This window comes from Mya arenaria, chromosome 11, assembly GCF_026914265.1.
Source record: "Mya arenaria isolate MELC-2E11 chromosome 11, ASM2691426v1".
Lineage (NCBI taxonomy): Eukaryota > Metazoa > Mollusca > Bivalvia > Myida > Myidae > Mya > Mya arenaria.
The window spans coordinates 47,359,390-47,364,773 of record NC_069132.1 but is presented as its reverse complement, the minus strand read 5'-3'; positions in this window follow the sequence as shown (position 1 = coordinate 47,364,773).

The window sequence follows — 5,384 nt, the reverse complement described above, 5'->3', positions numbered from 1 at the left end:
GTCCGTCTGGCTCAATTTCTTTCTCATGTATGGACAGATTTTTAAATGACTTGCCACATGTGTTTGACGTGTCTTTGCACGACCTGTGTCCCTACCTCTAAGGTCATGGCACCTAGAGTTTGTTTACAAAAATATTTAGTTCACATAACCATTCAAAATCATAACTAGTCTTATAAGATCACAGAAAACACCTGCTTCAGAAACATTTACCTAACTTTGTGCATTGTTGAAAATTCGAAATTAAATTCCATTCAGGCTCATTATTGCCAAAATGCTTGGCTCTTGTGGCTATAAAGATGTAAGAATGTCAGCGGTTTACAGCAAAAGGAACTTTGCTTTTCAAGATCAATGGTATAATTGTGTCATCAGAATGTGTGTCGTTTATGAGTCCAATTTTGATTCCTTGTAGAATATTACTGTTCAACCATTTTCTGTACAGAAACATCATAACATGTGTTAAGGTGGATTATATAGTTTATATTGAAACATTGTTTACATATCTAGACTTGTGTCTAAATTTATTTACACCTACAGAGTAAATTTTTTTTAGCTCCCTTAAGGGATGAGCATAAAGTGGTGTCTTTGTCTGTCTGTCCTGCTGTCGAACCATTACACCCTTGTCCAGAAAATAACTTCAAAACTACTGATAGGATGGAAATAAAAAGTGGTATATAGATAGATGGGAAAGACAGTGCACAAGAATCATAATCTTATCATGCATATTTCTCAAGTTATTGTCCCTTACCGGTAATCATTTTTTTCGAGCCCACTTGAGGTGAGTTTGACATAGCTGTCACAATGGCAGTTCCATGTATGTGCATGTGTCAGTGTGTGTGTGTGTAAGTGTGTCCGTCCGGTCTGAACCTTTTCCAGGGTGTATCTTGACCGTGCATTACAGGATTCTCAAAAAACTTGCCATTAAGGTTTACCTTGATGAGGTGGTGTGTCACCCAGAAGATTTACAAGGTTGAATGTCAAAATGAGTACTGTTGATAGGACTGCTCTGGACTGAACCTTGTCTGGGGTGTATCTTACCATGCATTATAAGATTTGTAAAACACTTGCCATGGAGTTTCACCATGATGAGACGGAGTGTCGCAGGTTCTGTATGTGTGTGTCTGTATGTCCGTCCTGACTGAACCTTGTGAAGGCTGTATGTATTCTGTGTTGCAATTGCATGGAAGAGCATTATGTCTGTGTCAAAGGCTCTTTCAACGGGCTCGACATGTCGCCATTTGGCATCTAGTTTCATAATTGGTGCTTTTCCGGCCCTTATCTAGGAAAGTACTAAAGGTATTTAAATGAAACTTTAAATATTGATAGATGGCGATGAGAGGAGATGCAGTGCACAAAAAGTTTCCCCTAAAAACTACATATTTTTGCATGGTATGAACTTTTTCAACTTGAGTACAATAATGCTTCAATCAGCTTCTACAAGCTGAAAAGGGGTGTTTGGGGAGCATCCATCGCTTCTAGCGATCTCTTGTGTTCAGAAATTCATTTACAAGTCCTTGAGTGATCTTGCTCACACATAACTTTTCAATTCCACAATGTGAATGATTTAATAAATGCCCCAGACCAGAATGTTAAAAAACACTAGAATTTAATAATAAAGTCCATTGTACAAATTCCCAGAGAACCAAAATATTCAATCATTTACGGGAGACTATAAGTACCTTCCATGGCCGAGAGTTCATTCCGACCCGAGCGTAGGGTGTTTTGCGGAAACGAGGTTTACCGAGTTTCCGCAAAACACTCTGCGCGAGGGTCGGGATGAACCTATCTTACACGAGCGGCTATGGTAGATGCTTTTTCTCCCACCGCATTTAAACAAAATTAAGTAAAAATGTATTTTTTTGCCGGAACTCTTTTGTGCTTAGTGAAAATAATTGCGTATGCATATGCAATAATTCGTGGTTGTCATGGATATTCGCGCAGTGATTCAGTGTATGTAAATGGTCTGATCGGTCTTTAAATAGTTCTAAGAAGAATGAAGCATTATTTCTTGAAAGGTGCGTGAACACTGTTTCCTGGTGACATTTGAAGCGAGAAATAATTAACTCGCGTTCTAAATATTGCCACCAGACAAGGTTTCCATGATGCGCTACAGACGACAGTCTTCAACAAGGGAGGTAATTACAATGTGGTGACCATTAAAAGAAGTTCCATACGGGCATTTTATATTTGCCGGTGGGCAAGATAAGAATTTCTAGCATGGTTAAATTAATGGATCTACTTATCTGAGGTGGGAGAAACACCTTTCTTTATGTTATGTGTTCAATTTTTATCATTAGAAATGTCGAAAGTAATATTCTTAATGAAATTAAACATTCAGCCTTAATTTCAAAAATTGTCATAAAAGAAAAACAAAATGCATTATGTTCATTTTCTGCCATGTATAAATGAAACCAATTGGGACAAGAGCAAATGTTAACAATTTCTTCATTTATTATGATGGTTAATATGACTTCTTTTAGTGAACTTTAGTTAAATTGCTTCTTTCATAAATATTCTTGTAAATGACAGAATAGCTCTGTAAATGTTTAAGGGTTTCATTATGGATATGATTTGATGAAAACTCCATATATTAACATCTTTTGTGTTTGAAGAAGTATAAACATTTGCCAATTTGCAAATGGGTTGTTTTTGATAATGTGTACACCTGAAAATATCTTAGAAATGTTGGGCCAAAATGGTTTTTAATAATAATTAGGTATACATTATATGTGTTTTAATATCTAATATTCTATTCCATACTCTGTTTATATTTCTTCAGACTAAATATTCGTGAAAGTCCAAATAGTATTAAATATATGATTTTTGTGTCCCATAAATGATCATTTTGTCTCGTGTATAACTAAAATTCTCTATTTGATGGGCTTGAAAACAAATAAAACAAACACATCTTTCTGGTTTTTTTGTCTGAGAACTTTGGCATGCACTGAGGGATTTTAAAATTACTTAGCACATGTTTTCATGACATAAAGACAATGTGTCGCAAGCAAGACACCCTTACCAACCTTAAGGTCAAAGTCACACTTTGAAGTTTATCATTGAAGGAATGCTGCATATATGCAGATAGAGTCTAGTTGGTCGTTCCCAACGTGTTACTTTGTTATGCATGGAGAGACTTTAAAATAAATGGCACATGTGTCCAATACATAAAAGTGATGTGTATGGAGCTAGACCCTCGACTCTACCCCAAAGTTCGGGGTCAGAGTTCAATCATTAAAGAATGCTGCGTGGATGCAATTCAATATGAGTATAGTAACTTTTTGTCATGTCCAGGCTGTTACTTAATCATGCAAATGGGATTTTATAATGAATTGGCATGTGTTCTTTACAAAAAGTGACACGGAATGTGTCACGTGCAAGACCCAAGTCCCTACCCCTTACTTTTTCACTTCATTGGCCACACTTACCATCATGGGGTCAGGCATATGCTTATAGTTAATGTTAGCTTTTCCTTAAAGTATGCATAGTAGCAATCTATTCAAGTGGTTGGCACTTCAGGGGCATTCATCACTGATTGTGACAGCTCTTGTTATGAAGAGACCTTATTTCATATTCTCATTTATCAGAGGTTTGACAATATTTAATTTAGTGTCAGATTTGGTGTACGAGAATGATAACTCGAAAAATGACATAAGAGTTGTAAAATATGGCAAACTACCTATTTGTCACCCCTAATGTGAGAATGCATCAACTATTAAACTTAATGAATGTCAGATAAAAAAAAAAGTGAAAAAAATATAATCTTGTTCATAACTTAAAAACTTTTATGAAATTCACATTGAATTAAGTACTCATGTTACCAGTGACATTCAAAATATGCATGTGTGTATGCAAGGCCCATATCTTTTGCTATTATTTTTATTTGGTTATGACCCTTGAATTGCTGAAAAAATTATATGTCTTGGTTATCAGTTTGCTTTTGTGAATATCAAATCTGTATGTTGGTCATGATAGGATGTGCTTCCAGTTTATTAAAGGATTTCTGCTGGTTTATAGAAATGTAAAAGTGGGATATAAGAACTGTTTTGACATTATGTCTCCCCCAATATTGTTTTTGCGCTGTCTTGTCAGTCCATACCTCACACTTCATTTCTGTTTAATAACTTGAGAACGCTAAGACCAAGGAATTTCATACTTGGTATTCAGGTTGATTATGACCAGAAGATAACCCCTATTGATTTGGGGGGTTCAAAGGTGAACTTAAGGTGAAAAAATGGTTTCCCCTTAATAACTAAAGAATGCTTGCACCCAGGTATTTCATACTTGGTCATGACTAGTTGATGACCCCTATCGTTTAGGGATCAGTAGGATTAACGTCAAGGTCACAGTGACCTTGAAGGGAAAAACAATTACCAATAATAACTAAAGAACAGTTGCACCCAGGAACTTCATACTTGGTATGCAAGTTTGTCATGACTTAGCATATTGCTCCTGATTTTGGGATCAGTAAGTCAAAGGTCAAGGTTGCAGTGAGCTCGAGGTGAAAACAGTTCCGCTGAATAACGAACGAATGCTTGCACCTAGGAACTTTATACTTGGTATGCCAGTTATTCATGACTAGTTGATGACCTCTTTTGATTTTGGGATAAGTAGGTCAAAGGTCATAGGTCAGTGTGACCGTTAGGTAAAAGAATGGTTTCTGCTCAAATTTTACAGAATGCTTACACCCAGGAACTTCATCCTTGGTATGACAGTTGACAGTTGTCCTGACTAGTAGTTCACCCCTTTTGATTTTCAGGCCAGTAGGTCAAATGTCAAGGTTACCTTGAGGTAAAATAACAGTTTCCGCTATACAACTAAAGAATGCTTAGGCACAGTAATTTCATACTTGGTGTGCGAGTTTGTCTTGATTAATAGATGACCCTTATTGATTTTAAGTTCAAAAGGTGACTGTTACCTTCAGCTGAAAAACAATTTGTTGCTTCACCAGTCCGTACATCACACTTCTTTCTGCTCATTAACTAAAGAATGCTTGGACCCAGGAACTATATACTTGGACCCAGGAACTTCATACTTGGTATGCAGATTGTACATGACCAGTATATGACCCCTATGTTTGTTCTTCTCCAGTCTAAAAGTATAAATTTTATGACCATCATTGATTATATCTCACCTTCGACCACACAATGGGGGAGACAAGCGCTTTTTCAAATCCAAATCAAACGTCAGTGTCCACACAGCTAGAACAAAATATTAATGACATAATTTCAGAAATGAGTTTGAAGCATACAATAAAAAGAATTATTGTTTCAATGAGATATCAATTTAATATATTTTATCTTGTTAACACTAAAAAAATTATACTTTCGAAATTGATATTCTACTGAAACAAAAAATTAATCTCTATGAATTGCTACTGTGTTCTTTGT